The 19056-nt window shown below is 45.5% G+C and overlaps 1 pseudogene; it reads left to right on the top strand.

The window, feature by feature from the left end:
* The first annotated feature begins 549 nt into the window (after window positions 1–549).
* LOC129050060 (cell division cycle protein 27 homolog) lies at window positions 550–2466 on the top strand (annotated as a pseudogene).
* Window positions 2467–19056: the final 16590 nt, after the last annotated feature.

Here is a 19056-nt window from a genome sequence, read left to right as displayed (position 1 = left end):
TGTGTCCCGAGCTCCTGAGGTTTTAGGTGACCATGTGTAGAGGAGAGATTTCCAATATTTCCAGAGAGGCATGAGCCACAGTTATTCGGGGCATCCGAACACGAGATGGGGTTTCTGACAGCAACTTAAGGGCCAGGAAGGGCCAGAATCTGCCAAGACCCATGTCCCAGGGTGGGGCCAATGCAACCCAAGGGAGAGGGAGTCAGCGGTCCTCACAGAGAGGACTCCAGCCCTAGTTCCCGCTGTGCAGACCAAATCAGAAGGAAGAGAGTCCTTTGTCCTACATGCCACATCCCTCCACTGAATTTGGGAGTGGATCTGTTTCCCAAACATGAGGTGACATTCGCTTTGCAATGGATCACAAGGGGCCGGGCTTTCCAGAGTCGGCAGGATAAAGAAGTCATTCTGGCTCGGCCACCCCCATCCCCCGGTAACTGGTGAATTTAAATGAGCCGAGGGTGGCCGGGCCAGAGCCGCTACAGGGGGGAGGGGGGTGGGTGGGGTGGGGGTTTCCTGAGGCACTGCAGAAATTGGGCCTTTGCCTCGAGGATGACAGTGCTGCAGGAACCCTTCCAGGCTGCTATATGGCAAGCACTAAACCACTATGCTTACCGAGATGGGGTTTTCCTCACAGAACGCCTTTATGCAGAAGTACACTCAGAAGAAGCCTTGTTTTTAATGGCGACCTGTTCTTACCTCCCAGGAAAGGGCTATAAAGCATATAGACTCTTGAAAAGACACAGTTGTCCTACACCACAATGCAAATACCTGCTTGCAAAATGTTGTGTTGATCTCAGTAAGCTTGCAGACTGGGAACAAATCTTATCTGGTGAAGTGCTTAATAAGGAGAAAAGCCATGATGATATTGCTACTGAGTTTGGTGATTCAGTTTGCTTTCCCCTTCCATTGTTGGGATGTGTATATTGCAAGACAGATCGGCTTGCCAAAGGATAAGAATGTTTCCAAAAGAGACTTAGTTTAAATCCTTTCCTCTGTTATCCCTTTGAATCATTATGTGAAATAGGTGAAAATCCAGATCCTGACCAAACATGTAAATTCACATCTTTACAGAACTTTAGCAACTGTCTGCCCAACTCTTGCACAACACAAGTACCTAATCACAGTTTATGTCACAGACAGCCTGAGACCATTCTTATGGAAACACCCCAGGACACAATTGAATTAAACAGAGTCAATTTAGAATCTTCCAATTCAAAGTACTCCTTGAATACAGGTTCCCCAGTGTCTTTTATTGATTCAGCTGTAATTTCACCTGTAACTCTCCCACTGGGAACAGGAACTTCCATATTATCTAAACAGGTTCAAAATAAACCAAAAACTGGTCGAAGTTTATTAACAGGACCAGCAGCTCTTAGTCCATTTACCCCAAGTTTTGGGATTTTGCCATTAGAAACCCCAAGTCCTGGAGATAGATCTTATTTACAAAACTACACTAATACACCTTCTGTAATTGATGTGCCATCCACTGGAGTCCCTTCAAAAAAGTCTGTTGCCAGAATTGGCCAAACTGGAGCAAAATCTGTCTTCTCGCAGAGTGGAAATAGCAGAGGGGTCACTCCAATTCTTTCACTAACAGAAAGTTCTGGTCCATAAATAACTACAACACCTCAGGTAATGAGCCCCACTATGACATCTCCCCCAAAGGCACTGCATCGAAGAAGTTCATGACTCTTTACTAGTGACAGTTCCACAACCAAGGAGAATAGGAAGAAATTAAAAATGAAGTTTCCACCTAAAATCCCAAACAGAAAAACAAAAAGTAAAACTAATAAAAGATGAATAACTCAATCTAATATAAATGACAACCTGGAAATTACAAAATTGGACTCTTCCATCAATTCAGAAGAGGAAATATCCAAAATCACACCTCAGATTCAGGCTTTTAATCTACAAAAAGCAGCAGCAGAAGGCTTGATGAGCCTTCTTCTTGAAAGGGGGAAAGGTTATTTAGCTTTATGTTCATACCACTGCAAAGAGGCTATAAATATTTTGAGCCATCTACCTTCTCACCTCTTCAATACTGGTTGGGTACTGTGCCAAATTGGAAGGTCATATTTTGAACTTTCAGAGTACATGCAAGCTGAAGGAATATTCTCAGAGGTTAGAAGGATTGAGAATTATAGAGTCGAAGGCATGGAAATCTACTCTACAACACTTTGGCATCTTCAAAAAGATGTCGCTCTTTCATTTCTGTCAAAAGACTTAACAGAGATGGATAAAAATTCGCCAGAGTCCTGGTGTGCTGCAGGGAACTGTTTCAGTCTGCAACGGGAACACGATATTGCAATTAAATTCTTCCAGAGAGCTATCCAAGTGGAACCAAATTATGCTTATGCCTATACTTTATTAGGGCGAAGGTTTGTCTTAACTGAAGAATTGGACAAAGTATTAGCTTGTTTTTGAAATGCTATCAGAGTCAATCCTAGACATTACAATGCATGGTAAGTGGTAATGAATTGTAAAGACAAAGTCTTGTTGATGGTGATGGTAGTAACTATTTTTTCTTGTTAGATAGCTCTTTATTGTCATGAATTTGGTTACTAATACTTACGAATGGTACATACTGGTAAATAACTTCAAACTAACTTTTTTATGAAATGTATGTCTTTAACAAACTCTTCAGTTAACTAATGATAATAGAATACGAGATGCTTATACTCAACAGTTTCAGTCTTCTACAAAACTTTTGCAGATACTGTAGTTGTGTTTTGTTTGTTTGCTTGTTTAGTTTTGTTACTTGATTTGTTACATTTTCTTCGAACACAGAAATGGTGATTGGGACAAAAAGTGCTTGGGAAATTGGAAAGGAATAGCATAATTCACTTATTGGATAATAGAAAAAAACACTGAAAAATTTCACTAGTTGCTTTTTGACAATGTTCCAGTTTATTGAGTTACTATTAAGAACTTAATGTATCCTTTATTTAGCAGTATCACTGTTTTACTTTTTTGTATTTGTGTATAAGTAGACACATAGGAAATTACTACCCAGGTCATATTGTTATCAACTGAATAACATATGAAAAAGTTTGGTCCTACTTCTGCCTCAACACCATACTTACTGTTGACATTTATTGTATTTCTCTGGACTGACTTAAAAGTTTAAACATCAAGAGAAGTCAAGGCATGGTGGCTTATGCCTGTCATCCCAGCACTTTGGGGGGCCAAGGTGGGCAGATCACAACGTCAAGAGATTGAGACCATATGGTGAAACCCCGCCTATATTAAAAGTATAAAAATTAGCTGGGCATGGTGGCAGGCGCCTGTATTCCCAGCTATTCAGGAGGCTGAGGAAGGATAATCGCTTGAACCTGGGAAGTGGAGGTTGCAGTGAGCCAAGGTTATGCCATTGCACTCCAGCCTGGGTGACAGAGTGAGATGCTGTCTCAAGAAAAAAATAAAATAAAATAAATATCAAGATAAAGTATAATTCTGAAGTAGTAACTCTGCAGAAGCTTTTTTGTCAGATACAGTTATCTTTGGGGTTAGTTAATATAGCAGTTGAGTTTTAACACTCGATTTGCTTCTAAATCTGAAGCATTATATTACTAAAATATTTTTTGATTTGTGATTATGTTGTTTAATGGATTATATATCATTTTGCAGTAGTAGTTGCAGTGCCTGAAAGATTGCCAGATAAATAGTGCTAGCTATTGCTAACCAATGTAACAATCAACTTGCCAATATTGCCATCTCTTCCAATAGCTATGTTCTCCATAATATTGTAAGAACTCAGTTCTTCATAAGGCTTGTGTTGTTTTTGATTTTTTTCCCAAGTCTGGTGGATCCTTGTGCTGTTCTTTTTTAAATGTGTATTGTCTGTCCAGCTATTCCGCAGGAGTCACATTCTTAAAAACCTTATCCATATCAAAATTGTGTTTAAAGGAGGATTATTCAGACTGGCAAGCTTTTAGTAGGAGGAGTTTAAGTGCTGACGTATTTAGGTAACTCTAAATACTGAGCAACTTTGTTCTATCTACAAAATAGGTAGTCTTTCTTTTCTTTTCACTTTCACTATCATTAGCACCATGGTTAATACCTTTTCTTCATCTATAACACAATTATAACGATATACAAAGCCACTCAAATAAAGCAGATATATTGTGCTTTAAAAAAAAGAAGTCATTATATGGCACACAATGAGGTGTGACTCAAATCTAGAATCTCCAGTGAAAACCAATGAAACAGGGTCAAATCACGTGTCTACTAAAAATAAAAAAATGAGCCAGTTGTGGTGGTGCTGAGGCAGGAGAATCACTCTAACCCACGGGACAGAGGTTGCAGTGAGCTGAGATCACGCCACTGTACTCCAGCCATGGGGGGACAGAACAAGACTCCATCTCAGAAGCAAACAAACACAGAAAGCCAATAAAGGTGTTTAACTCAACGTGTCAGGCTCAGGTCTCTTGAGAGGATACATCCAGTACCTGGGGAAACTTTGATGGGTGGGGTGGAATCTATTTTGTGGCCTCAAGGAAGGGTTTGAGAGACAGTCCCACAAACGTTGACGGCAAACGTGACGGCCTAAAGAAGCCCCTCCGCCCAAGAAGTGATATTCATTTGTATCCTGTAGCCACTCACGTGGGAGAATTAGGCTCTCTACAGACCCCCAACCCCCACCCCACACCACCCCAACCCACCCCCCGGCTTCGTGACATGAGCTCTCACTCCGTCAGGCTCTATTCAGGCCGTGTGGTTTTGTAACCTCCAGTGTGTGTGCCTGGGTTGTGGGGTGGGGTTGGGGCGGCTGTGGACAGAGGAGGGGATAAAGCGGTGGTGTCCCGTGGGTGCCCAGTACATGGGACGTGAGTGGGGTGGCCAGAGCCTAGGGAACTCATTGCCTGTCAGGACGTCTCCCCTCTTGGTCTCCTCTCTGACCTACGCTCCACATATTTGCAGTTCAGTGGGGACCTTGTGGGTGGAAGTCACCATCCCTTTGGACTTTAGCCGAGGAAGGCCAGGCTCCCAAGAGTCTCCCTGGAGTCGGGGCCTTGGCCAGGCTCACAAGGATGCTGAAGGTAACGGTTGGTGACAGTGATGTAAGTTGGAGGACTCGGGGCAATGCAGAGGTATCCATTTGACCTCGGTGGGACAGGTCAGCTTTGTGGAGTCCCGTGCGTCCTTCCAGAGACTCATCCAGAGCTAGCAAGCATGGTCCTGAGGATCCCAGCTCCCATCAGAAGCACTTTTGTTCACACAGAATCCTGGGCAGGAAAGTTCTCAGCAGGTTTAGACCTCCTAGCCAAAAAGCCAAAGCCACTTCTGGGATTTTTTTTCAAAGAGCCAGTGGTTCCACAATGGGCCGTGGGTAGTTGTGGAAATGGAGAGAACTGTTTGCAGATACATATTTCAGACAGAACGGACAGGGCTTGGTCAAAGGTCATGAAGGACATGAGCAGATGCACATTGAGAAAACCCTCCCAGCATCCTAGGTGAAGAGAGGTATGATTTTTTGAGACAGTCGAGTAGATGCAACCCCAGATTTTAGGGTTGGATCTTTATTAATATGTACTATCTATGAGGTATCCAAGTCCAGAAATCAACTCTCCAGTTCTGTACAGCATTTTGTACGGAGATCAAATCTGGGATGTCTAAAGTTAAGAATTCAGGCCGTGGTAATGGATTAGATTAGATGTACTTGAACTTATTTTGCCAAGAAAGAGAGGGCGGGAGATAGAGAGAGCCAGAGAGTGAGCGAGCAAGAGAGAGAGAGAGACACAGAGACAGAGACAGAGAGACAGACAGAGAGAAACAAAGATACACAAAGAGAGAAAGACAGAGAGAGACAGAGAGATAAAGACACAGAGAAAGACACAGATGGAAAGAGACAGAGAGAAACTGAAAGAGAGACGGAGGCAGAAAGAGAGAGAGATAGACAGAGAGAGACAGACCAACAGGCAGACAGACAGGCAGAGAAAGAGAGTAAGACAGAAAGCAGACACACACACACACAGAGACAGAGACAGTTGGAGAGACAGAGAGAAAGAAAGAGAAAGACAGACAGAGGGAAAGAGACAGAGAGAGAAAGAGACAGACAGAGGGGGAGACAGAAACAGACAGAGACAGAGACAGAGAGAAACAGACAAGGAGAGAGAGACAGACAGACAGGAAGAGAAAGACAGTAAGACAGAAGACAGACACAGAGAGAGAGAGACAGAGAGACAGAGACAGAGAGACAGACAGGCAAAGAGAGAGAAAAAAACAGACAGACAGGGAGAGAGAGAGACAGACAGACAGGGAGAGAGAGAGAGAGATACTGACAGACAGGCAGAGAAAGAGAATAAGACAGAAGACAGACACAGTGAGAGAGACAGAGAGAGAGACAGAGACAGCGAAACAAAGAAAGAAAGAGAGATACAGACAGACAGACAAAGAGACAGACAGAGAAAGGCGAGACGGACAGAGACAGACAGAGAGAGAGAAAGAGAGAGAGAGAGGCAGGCAGAGAAAGAAAGAAAGAAGACAAACACCGTGAGAGAGACAGGCAGAGAGAGAGTCACACAGAGACAGAGAGGCAGAGAGAAAGAAAGAGACAGACAGAGATAAAGACAGAGATGAACAGAGAGAAACAGACAGACAGGGAGAGAGAGAGACAGAAAGACAGGGAAAGAGAGAGACAGACAGACAGGCAGAGAGAGAGAGACAGAAAGGCAAAGAAAGGGATTAAGACAGAAGACAGACACAGTGAGAGAGACAGGCAAAGAGAGAGAGAAAAAAATAGACAGGCAGAGAGAGAGAGACAGAGAAAGAGAGACAGAGAGTCAGAGACAGGAGGAGGAATGGCGTGGTCAGGAAATAATTACACATATTTTATAACGCTTTTGATTCCGTAAAGGGTGGCCAGGGTGTGCTTTGAAAACAACAACAACAGCAACAAGAGCAGCAGCAGCAGCAGCAAGAGCAGCAGCAGCATTCGCTTATGGATTTCTAGAAAATAAGATGTTCTGAAGTAAACATCAACCGGCTCTCACTACACGTTGAGAGATTCACAAAAGCGCTAGTTAACAACAGGAGAAAACAGCAGCTAACATGTCTTGGGAAAAAGATATGTCTTCCTGAAAATTGGGGATTTCTACTTCACCTGAAAAGAAATACATACGAAAAAGGAAAAACATGAACAAAACAAAACAAAACAACAAACACGGGCCAAGGCACCGTCCCTGGAAATCTTAAGTGAGCAAAGTATTAGTTTTCAGAAAACGTTTCTATTATGGGCAAATAATAACAACGCCCAGACTAGAGCTGTGATGCCATTCCCATTGTGAAACTACTGGCTGATGGGCGGAGAAACTAAAACATCATGATAAAAGGTGATGGAGACCCAGCCAGGGTGAAGCTTTCATAGGGAGGGAGGCCTGAGGAGGGAAGTGGGGGGAAAAAACCCCACAACAGCAGACCCGCCCGCTTGCCCACGTGGGTCAAGGGCTATGCCATCGGCCCGAGCTCCCTCCAGGGAAGTGGGACCGTGCCACCCCCATCTTCAAAAATGGTGGCCACCGAGTGAGGCCTGATGCCCACCGTTGCAAATGTCAGCCTGGCAAGAATGAGATCTCCGGTAAGGGGTGGGGGAAGGGGAGAGAAGACGGAGGCACACCAGGGTGGCTCTGGAAGGTTTCCAAGCAGGGTGTTGGGAGGCGGGGGGTGGGGGGTTTGGGGGGAACCCACCTAAATGACTCACTAAATAAAGGTAAAGGGACGTGGGTAGTGGGGGGAGCTGGGAGGCAACTTGAAAATTAAAGTGACTCCTCCTAAAACCCAAGTAGAAGAGTCTATGCGCATGAAAGAAACCAAAACACAAAGAAAACTAAAGCGCTGATCAAAGAACAATAGGTCCCCCCCCAGGGCAGAGGTTCCCTAGGCAACCAGGGAGAGAGGGAGGGACCTCCAGAAGGGAGAGAGAGAAACCCGTTGCCCAGGCTCAGTGAAGTAAGCAAGAACTCCCTCCATGTCACCTAGACTTTCAAGAACAGTGGCTGCTAGATGATGCCCGAAGACAACCGATGCCTGCAAGTGTCAGTCAGCATGGAAAAGAATGTATTTATTTATTTATTTATTTATTTATTTATTTATTTATTTGCTTAGAGACAGAGTCCTACTCACTCTACAGCCTGGGCTGTAGTGCAGTGGCACGATCTCGGCTCACTGCAGTCTCCGCCTCCCAGGTTCAAGTGATTCTCCAACCTCAGCCTCCCGAGTAGCTGGCATTACAGGCGCATACCCCATCGTGCCTGACTCATTTTAGTATTTCTTGTAGAGATGGGGTTTTACCGTGGTGGCAAGGCTGGTCTCGAACTCCCAACCTCACGTGATCCCCCGCCTCGGCCTCCGGAAGTTCTGGGATGACAGACATGAGCCACCACGTCTGGCCTTAACCATGTATTTTTGATTCGAGGAGCTTATCAGGGAAATACGAGAAGTAGGGACGCCACATGTGACAGAGAGAAAAGTCTGAAAATGCCCCTTCCATCCAAGTGGGGACCCGGCCTCGACCTCCCAAAATCATACACCGAGTGGTGAAGCGTAGTAAGGCCCGTCTGTCTCGATTCCTCTCGGCCTCTCTAAGCAGGTCCTTCTCACTTTCGTGGAAGGGGCAGGACCCTCTCCGTCATGGGGGGTCTGACAGACTGACAGAGAAAGAGACAGACATAGAAAGACAGAGATGGACAGAGAGAGACAGAGAGAAACAGACAGAAAGAGAGAGAGACAGAGACAGAGACAGAGAGAAACAGACAGACAGGGAGGGAGAGAGACAGAGAGAGAGACAGACAGACAGACAGAGACAGACGGAGAGGAAACAGAGAGAGAGACAGAGAAAGACAGAAACAGACAGACACACAGAGACAGACAGAGAGAAACAGAAAGAGAGAGACAGAGTGAGAGAGAAAGGGAGGGAGAGAGAGAAAGACAGACAGGCAGAGAAAGAGAGTAAGACAGAAGACAGACACAGTGAGTGAGACAGGCAGAGAGAGAGAGAAAGAGACAGAGAGAAAGAGAGAGACAGACAAAGAGACAGACAGAGAAAGACAGAGATGGACAGAGAGAAACAGAAAGAGAGAGACAGAGTGAGAGAGAAAGGGAGGGAGAGAGAGAAAGACAGACAGGCAGAGACAGAGAGTAAGACAGAAGACAGACACAGTGAGTGAGACAGGCAGAGAGAGACAGAAAGAGACAGAGAGAAAGAGAGAGACAGACAAAGAGACAGACAGAGAAAGACAGAGATGGACAGAGAGAAACAGAAAGAGAGAGACAGAGATAGAGAAAGAGACAGAAACAGACAGACAGGGAGGGAGAGAGACAGAGACAGACAGAGAAAGACAGAGACAGAGAGAAACAGACAGAGAGAGACAGAGAGAGTGAAAGATATAGAGAGAGAAACAGAAAGAGTGGGGGAGAGAGAGACAGGCAGGCAGAGAAAGAGAGTAAGATAGAAGAGAGACACAGTGAGAGAGACAGGCAGAGGGAGAGAGAGACAGAGACAGAGAGGAAAAAAGAGAGAGACAGACAGAGAAAGAGACAGACAGAGACGGACAGAGAGAAACAGCAAGAGAGAGAGACAGAGAGAGCGAGAGTGAGAGAGAGAGAGAGAAACAGACAGGGAGGGAGAGAGACAGACAGAGAGAGAGAGACCGACAGGCAGAGAAGAGAGTAAGACAGAAGATAGGCACACAGAGAGAGAGAGAGAGAGAGAGGAAAGAAAGAAAGAGAGAGACAGGCTGGGCACGGTGGCTCATTCCTGTCATCCCAGCACTTTGGGAGGCTGAGGCGGGTGGATCACGAGGTCAGGAGATCGAGACCATACTGGCTAACTCGGTGAAATCCCGTCTTTACTTAAAATACAAAAAATTAGTCGGGCTTGGTGGCAGGCGCCTATAGTCCCAGTTACTCGGGAGGCTGAGGCAGTAGAATGGCGTGAACCAGGGAGGTGGAGTTTGCAGTGAGCCGAGATGGTGCCACTGCACTCTAGCCTTGGCGACACAGTGAGGCTCCATGTGAAAAAAAAAAAAAGAGAGAGACAGACAGACAGAGAAAGAGACAGACAGAGAGAGACAGAAAGAGAGACAGAGCGAGAGAGAACAGAAAGGCAGGCAGAGAGAGAGACAGACAGGCAGAGAAAGAGAGCAAGACTGAAGACAGGCACATTGAGAGAGACAGGCAGAGAGAGACAGACAGAAAGAGAGACTGACAGAGATGAGACAGAGAAACAGAAACAGACAGAAAGAGAGACAGACAGACAGAAAGTGAGGGAGAGAGGGAGACAGACAGAAAGGGAGGAAGAGGGACAGACAGAGAGAGAGACAGACGGGTAGAGAAAGACAGTAAGACAAGATAGGCACAGAGAGAGAGAGTGAGAGAGACAGACAGAGAGACTCAGAAAAAGAAAGAAAGAGACAGACAGAGAAAAACATAAACAGACAGAGAGAGACAAACAGAGACAGACAGAGACAGAGAGAAACAGACAGAAAGAGAGAGACAGAGAGAGAGAGAAACAGACAGGGAGGGAGACAGAGAGAGAAACAGACAGGGAGGGAGACAGAGAGAGATAGACAGGCAGAGAAAGAGAGTTAAACAGAAGACAGACACAGTGAGACAGGCAGAGAGAGAGAGACAGAGATAGAGAGAAAGAAAGAGACAGACAGACAGAGAAAGAGACAGATAGAGAAAGACAAAGACAGACAGAGAGAGACAGAGAGAAACACAGAGAGAAGGTCCTAGCCGAGTAGCAATATAGTGCCTTTTCTTTCATTTTCTCTTTCTTTTCTGGTTTTCTTTTCTTTTCTTTTTTCTTTTCTTCTCTTCTCTTTTCTTTTCTTTCTTTTCTTTTCTTTCTTTCTTTCTATTTATTTATTTAGAGACCGAATCTCACTCTGTCGTCCAGGCTGTAGTGCAGTGGCGCCATCCCGGGTCACTGCAACCTCCGACTGCCAGGTTCAAGTGATTATCCTGCCTCAACCTCCCGAGTAGCTGGGATTACAGGTGCCTGCTCCACCGTGCCCGACTCAGTTTCGTATTTTCAGTAGAGAAGGGGTTTCACCATGTTGGCTAGGCTGGTCTTGAACTCCTGACCTCGTGACCCACCCAACTCGTCCTCCCAAAGTGCTCAGATGACAGACGTGAGCCACTGCTTTCAGTGTACAGTGCCATTTATTAGAAATCACTCATGGGAACACGCACTTATAGGTCACATGTAGATATTTTATTTATTTACTTATTTATTTATTTATTTTTTGCACTGGAAGGTGGGGGGACGGAGTTTCGCTCTTGCTGCCCAGGCTAGAGTGCAATGGCATAGGGGACTCAAAGAGTCAACCTATGGCAGAGAGGACACGTCATTCTGAGTGTAAGGGCCGCAGTGAAAAGTGGTAGGGCTGGCACTTTTAAAGGCTGAAATCCCTCCGGCTCAGGCCTGTCATCCCAGCACTTTGGGAGGTCCAGGAGGGCAAATCATTTCAGGTCAGGAGTTCAATACCAACGCGGCCAACATGGAGAAACCCCATCTCCACTAAAAATAGAAAAATTAGCCGTCTGTCATGGTGCGCATCTGTAATCCCAGCTACCGAAGAAGAATCACTGGAACCCGGAAAGCAGAGGTTTCAGTGAGCCAAGACAGCGCCACTGCACCGCAGCCTGGGTGACAGAGCGAGAGAGACTCAGTCCAAAAAAAAGAAACGAAGAAAAAAAGAAAGAACAGGCCCAAATACTACATTGTCGCTGAATGTTCCCCCAAAAGGCCGGAAACCCCCTGACTCAGGTCAAGGAGGTGGTGTTTCGTTTCACTTCTCTCTCTCTCTCTCTTCCCTTCTCTCCCTCTCTCTCTCTTTCTCCTCTAACTTTCATTTCTTGTTCAAGCATACATGTGCAATATTGTTACATAGGTAAATTTCTGATGGGAGATTCAGCGTGCAAATGATTTCATCACCCAGACACTGAGCGCAGTACTCGACAGTGTTCATGTTTCGTTTTGTTTTGGTTTCTCCTGAAGCTGTCTCTCCTTCCACCCCTCCTCCCTCAAGTAGGCTCCCGCGTCTCTCGTGTCCTTCGTTCTGCCCACGCAGAACTCTCATCTATAAGTTCCCACTTATGGATGAGAACACGCGGTATTTAACTGATTGTTGCTTTCATCTTCGGTGGTGGTGGTGAAAGAGGCATGACACTAAATCGACCCTTAGGACGTTCCCCTCTGTCCCCACCCCACTCCCGCTCCCCCTACACACCCTCATTCCTGCACACACTCCTCAAACGCAGGAAAGGAAGAAAGACAGAAATTAAAGTAAGATGTCAGCCTCCAAGGTGGTGGAGGGAGGGGATCTCAAAGGGTGAGCAAGTGATGGGGGTCGGGGGATATCTTGGCTGAGCTTGCAACAATAGGGGAAAGAGTTTCCAGCCCCACCACATCCCGTAATCCTCAGCTGTAGCCAGCCTCTGTGTGGGGTTGTGCCTGTAAAAGCTTCTGAATGGAGAGAAACCCAAGGTAATGGAAGGCATCAGCTCCAAGTCAGGAAGTGAATAGGGCTTTGTGCATTTGAATGGGGATTTAGAAGGCAGTGCTGCGGCTTCCAAAGCATTGCACCTCGCCTTGCCTCACCTCGCCCAGAGCGAGACTCCATCTCAAAATCAATCAATCAATCACTAATAAAAAAATCATCAATGAAAGAAAGAAAGAAAGAAAGAAAGAAAGAAAGAAAGAAAGAAAGAAAGAAAGAAAGAAAGAAAGAAAGAAAAAAGAAAGAAAAAATCAGTACAGTGGTCGTGGTCGTGAATCATTCCCCAGAGTCGAGGCGCAGTGGCTCACGCCTGTCACGCCAGCACTTTGAGGCACCGGGTCAGGAGGGTTGCAACAAAATGATGAAACCCTATCTGTGGTAAAACATTGAAAAATGAAGGCCAGGCTCGGTGGCTCATGCCTGCCATCCCAGCACTTCGGGAGGCCAGGGAGGGCGGATCACCTGAGGTCGGGAGTTCAAGACCAGCCTGACCAACATGGAGAAGCCCCGTCTGCACTAAAAATACAAAGTCAGCCAGACGTGATGGCACATGCCTGCAGTTCCAGCTGCTGGGGAGGCTGATGCAGGGGAATCACTTGAACCCAGGAGGCAGAGGTTGTGGTGGGCCAAGATCGTGCCATTGCACTCCAGTCTGGGCAACCAGAGAGAAACTCTGTCTCGGGAAAAAAAAAAAATTAATAAATAAAAATTATCTGAGCACAGTGTCACGTGCCTGTGGTCCCAGGTACTCTACTCTGGAGGCTGAGGTGGAAGGACCGCTTGAGTCCAGGAGCGTCCACACTGCAGTGAGTGAGTTATGATGGCACCACTGCCATGTTGACAGAGTGAGATGCTGCCTCTAAATCAGTCAATCAATCAATCAGCTCACTGGAAGGTGCTGTCTGTGTCTTATTTTCAAAGGGTGTCTCTTTAGGCCAAGCAGGCATGGTGCCTCACGCCAGTAATCCCGGCACATTGGGAGGCTGAGGCAGGAGGAAAGAAGGAAGGGAGGAAGGGAGGAAAGAAGAAAGGCAGGAAGGCAGTCAGGCAGGAAAGGAAGGAAGGAAGGAAGAAAGAAAGAAAGAAAGAAAGGAAGAAAGAAAGAAAGAAAGAAAGAAAGGGAGGGAGAAGAAGAGAGAAGAAAAGAGAAGAAAAAGAAAAGAAAAGAAAACGGGGAGGGGCATATCTCCTTGACTGGTGACAGCCCAGGATACAGCTGACTGAAGCCTCTACCTGTGGGGCCTCAAGTGTTCTTCTCCTTATCTCAGCCTCCCGAGTAGCTGCGACTACAGGCAGGTATTACCACGCAAAACTAATCTTATAAATATATTATAATTATTATTGAGAGAGAGTCTCGCTCTGTCTCAATAATTGCCATGGCATGATCTCAGCTCACTGCAACCTCGGCCTCCCCAATTCAAGCAACTCGCCTGCCTCAGTCTCCTGAGTAGTTGTGATTACAAGCCTCTGCCACCAGAACTGGTAATTGTTCTATTTTTCATAGAGATGGGATTTCACTATGTTGGCCAGCCTGGTCTTGAATTCCTGGCCTCAAGTGATCAACCCACCTTGGCCTCTCAAAGTGCTGGAATGACAGGCGTGAGCCACTTTGCCCAGCCCAGATGATCTTTTTTATATATTGTAGAGAAGGAGTTTTGTCAACCACAGGGTGGAGGGTGGGGTGGGTTTTACCCAGACTGCGTACTGTGAAAAGGGTAAATTAGTGTGGTTTGTGAAGTAGATGTGGAAATTGTGTGTGTGTGAGAGAGAGAGAGACCAATCTCACCATGAGGACGCGGAAATGTTGTTTGATTTGGGTACCTATCTATTCACCTGTCTGTGTGTAGATGACTGAAGATTCCACAAATGAAGGTCAGCAGTATCTATTGAGCTGTTTCTCCCTCTCATGCATCTCATGTGTGTGGTGGAGAAAGGAAAGAAAAGAGGTTCTGATGGGAAGTTGTCTTCATGCCTGAGGAAGCTGAAGGCAGGCTGACGGGACGGAGGACATCCTATGTGACATTTCCATACCTGGACACCCTTTATAATGCTGGGGCTGCCAGTCCACCCTGTATGTCAACATACCCCCAAGAACAGCATGGTCTGGGGTGGCCCAGTCTCATCCCATCCGGCCCACCCGGGGTATCTGGTGGAAGTCTTCACTGGAGGATTCGACACCATGGAATACTATGCAGCCATAAAAAATGATGAGTTCATGTCCTTTGTAGGGACATGGATGAAACTGGAAACCATCATTCTCAGCAAACTATCACAAGGGCAAAAAACCAAACACTGCATGTTCTCACTCATAAGTGGGAATTGAACAATGAGAACACATGGACACAGGAAGGGGAACATCAAACACCGGGGACTGTTGTGAGGTGGGGGAAGGGTGGAAGGATAGCATTAGGAGATATACCTAATTCTAAATGACGAGTTAATGGGTGCAGCACAACAACATGGCACACGTATACATATGTAACAAACCTGTACGTTGTGCACATGTACCCTAAAACTTAAAGTATAATAATAATAAAATTTTAAAAAAAGAAAAAAGAAAGCATCATCGCAGTTCCCTTGGGGTCACCAGGCAACAGCCAGCCGGGAGATTGTGGTGGGACATGAAGGGGGACGGGGCATCAGCCTCAGAGCTCGCTGGAAGGTGGCAGGTAGCCAGTGGGGGATGCTGAGCCAGAGACGTCTGGCAGGATATAGATCTAGAAGGTGCATCAGTCCTCTCCCATACCTCTCCCACGGAAAATCCCACAGCGGCGGTGGGAGCCTTGGCTGGGGGAGAAGCAGGGACAAGGGGGAGAGGGAAGGAGGCCCCCGGGAGGATTTAGCACAGAAAACCCACCCAAGCAAGCTCCCTCCGTCCTATCGGGTCCAAGGTACACCCTGGGAGGTGGCAAGAGAAACGTTCACCCCATACTTTTTGTCTTTCTCTTTATTTTTTTTTGTCTTTTCCATTTTACAAGAGATGCTTATTTCAACAACCAGGCGGTGGATGTGACGGGAGAAGTGTCAAGGCCAGGAGACCAACCTGATCAACTGAGCAACACAAGTAGGACAGCCCAGCTGAAAAAAATGAAAAAAAAAGGGGGAGGAGGAGGAAAGAAAAGACAAGAAAAAAGAAAAACAATCACCAAGAAAGTTAAAATTCTCTAATGGTGTAGGCACAAAAAAGAGTGATTTCACGTCTTTTCCCACAACATGGATAGAGCTGGAAGCAAGTATGTACCCAGTGAACTGCCTTCTGCTTAAAAGTGGGAGGTAAACAGTGGGTACGCACACGGTCATCAAGATGGAAATAACAGACACTCCAAAAGGGAGGAGGAGGACAACAGGGGGACGAGGGATGAATAAATCTCCCGTCAGAGAAAATGTTCGCCACGTGGGTATCGGATACACTGGAGGTCCACTTCTACATCCGGAGGCAGTAGTATGCTGATCTAACAAACAAGCAGGTACACCCCCTAAGTCTGTAAAATACCAAAACAACGACGACAGCACCAGCAGCAGCAGCAGCAACAACAGCAACAGAACAGAAGCTGGAACACAAAACAACCACCACCACCACCACAATCACCAGTTGGGGGTTGGGGGAGGGTGGCCGCGCTCCAGGCCTTCAGGCTCAGTCCCCTCGGGTTTAAAAAACAAAACAGCAGACTCATTCCTGCCTGTAGGCAGGAAAAATCCAATCAAAGTTCTCCATTGCTAGAAAGGGAAGTAGAATACGGAGAAGGGCTTATTGATCTTGTGATCGATCGCGGCCATACATGTAGGAAAAAATTAAATACAGACAGCAACATTTTCTACACTGTTCAAAACCATCGTAGATCAGACGCACCACACTCCATGGGGCTTGTGCCACTAGAAAGAAAAGACAGGCCGGGCGCGATGGCTCATTCCTGTCATCCCAGCACTTTGGGAGGCTGAGGCGGGTGGATCACGAGGTCAGGAGATCGAGACCTTCCTCGCTAACACGGTGAAACCCTATCTCTACTAAAAATGCAGAAAATTAGCTGGGCCTGGTGTGGGCGCCTGTAGTCCCAGCTACTCGGGAGGCTGAGGCAGGAGGATGGTATGAACCCGGGAAGCGCAGCTTGCAGTGAGCCAAGATAGAGCCACTACACTCTGGCCTGGGCTAAAGAGCGAGACTCCGTCTCAAAAAAAAAAAAAAAAAAAATCCAAGCATATTGCTGCATGCCTGTAGTCCCAGCTACTCAGGAGGCTGTGGTAGAACAATCACTTCACCCAGCAGTTTGAGGCTGCAGTGAGCTATGATCATGCCACTGCATTCTGGCCTGGGTGACAGAGCAAAACCCCTTCTCAAAACAAAGAACAACCAAAAACTTTCAAGAATACTCAGAGATAGTGTAGGTTTGGTTCCAGACAACCACAATAAGGCAAATGTTACAATCAAATTAGTCACATAAACATTTTGTTTCCCAGTACTTATAAAAGTTATGCATAAACTGTGTTGTAGTCTAATGAGTATTTAATAATTATTAATTAATTAATAATAATCACATTATGTCTAAAAATCCATGTACATACCTTAACTTAAAATACCTCATTGCTGAAAAATACTAATGAATATCTGAACCTTACCAAGTCATAATCTTTTTGCTGGTGAGTGAAGGGGTGGCCTGCTCCTCCACACTTGTGGGTATTTCTAGTCAAGTGGGACGAGAGACTGAGAAAATAAGTAAGACACAGAGACAAAGTATAGAGAAGCAATAGTAGGCCCAGGGGACCGGCACTCAGCATACCAAGGACCTGCACAGGCACCGGCCTCTGAGTTCCCTCAGTTTTTATTGCTTATTATTTTCATTATTTCAGCAAAAAGGAATGTAGTAGAAGAGCAGGGTGATAATAAGGAGAAGTTTTTATTGCTTATTATTTTCATTATTTCAGCAAAAAGGAATGTAGTAGGAGAGCAGGGTGATAATAAGGAGAAGTTTTCATTGCTTATTATTTTCATTATTTCAGCAAAAAGGAATGTAGTAGGAGAGCAAGGTGATAATAAGGAGAAGGTCAGCAAAAAACTTGTGAGCAAAATAATCTATGTCAATTAAGTTCAAGGGAAGGTACTATGACTGGACGTGCACGTAAGCCAGATTTATGTTTCTCTCCACCCAAACATCTCAGTGGAGTAAAGAATAACAAAGCAGCATTACTGCAAACATGTCTGCCCTCCCATCATAGGGCGGATTTTCTCCTATCTCAGAATTGAACAAATGTACAATTGGGTTTTATACTGAGATATTCAGTTCCCAGGGGCAGGCAGGAGACAGTGGCCTTCCTCTATCTCAACTGCAAGAGGCTTTCCTCTTTTGCTAATCCACCTCAGCACAGACCCTTAACGGGTGTCGGGCTGGGGGACAGTCACGTCTTTCTCATCCCATGAGGCCATATTTCAGACTTTCACATGGGGGGAAACCTTGGACAATATCCCGCTTTCAAGGGCAGAGGTCCCTGCGGCTTTCTGCAGTGCATTTTGCCCCTCGTTTATTAAGATTAGAGAATGGGGATGACTTTTACCAAGTATACTGCTTGTAAACATTTTGTTAACAAGGCACGTCCTGCACAGCCCTAGATCCCTTAAACCTTGATTTCATACAACGCATGTTTTTGTGAGCTCCAGGTTGGGTCTGAGTGGCTGGGACAAAGTGGCTGGGGCAAAGCGGCTGGGGCAAAGCTACAAATTAACAACATCTCACCAAAGTAATTGTTTAAAGTACAAGTCTTTTTCAAAATGGAGTCTCTTATGTCTTTTCTTTGTATATAGACACACGAACAGTCTGATCTCTCTTTCCTTTCTCTACAGTGAGGGTCTTGCCTCTATGTTGATGGCTGCTGACTGATCAGTATGGGGGCTGCTGAAGTTTGGGTACCTGTGTCAATTTCTTAAAACAATGAAGTTTGTTCCTTTCACAAAAGATTTCTCTGTAGCATGTGATGCTGTTTGATAACATTTTATCCACAGTAGAACTTCCTTCAAAATTGAGTAAACCCTCTCAAACCCTGCTGCTGCTTTATCCACTAGGTTTATGGAATATTCTAAATCCTTTGTTGTTATTTCAACAATGTTCATAGCATCTCCACCTGGAGTAGATTCCATCTCAAGAAAATATTTTCTTTGCTCATCCATAAGAAGCAGCTCCCCACTTGTTCAAGTTTCATCATGAGTTTACAGCAATTTAATCTCATCTTAAGGCCCTAATTCTAATTCTGATTGTCGTGCAATTTCTACCACATCTGTAGGGACTTCCTCCACTGACATCCTGAGCCCTCAAAGTCATCCATGAGGGCTGGAATCAACTTCTTCCAAACACCTCTTATGTTGATATTTCAACCTCCTCCCATCAAACACAAATGTTCTTAATGGCATTTGCTATTAAGGACATTTGTGATTCACAGGAGGAGTTTGAAATATCATGAAGGGATTAATGGTGAAACCTTTCCAAAAGGTTTTCAATTCAGTTTATCCAGACTCATCAAAGAAATTACTATCTATGACAGCTATACATTTACAAAATGCATTTAT

The sequence above is a fragment of the Pongo abelii genome, chromosome 16 (assembly GCF_028885655.2).
Source record: "Pongo abelii isolate AG06213 chromosome 16, NHGRI_mPonAbe1-v2.0_pri, whole genome shotgun sequence".
NCBI classification, from domain to species: Eukaryota; Metazoa; Chordata; class Mammalia; order Primates; family Hominidae; genus Pongo; species Pongo abelii.
The sequence above is the reverse complement of the archived record's forward strand: the minus strand, read 5'-3'. Positions and strand labels throughout refer to the sequence as shown.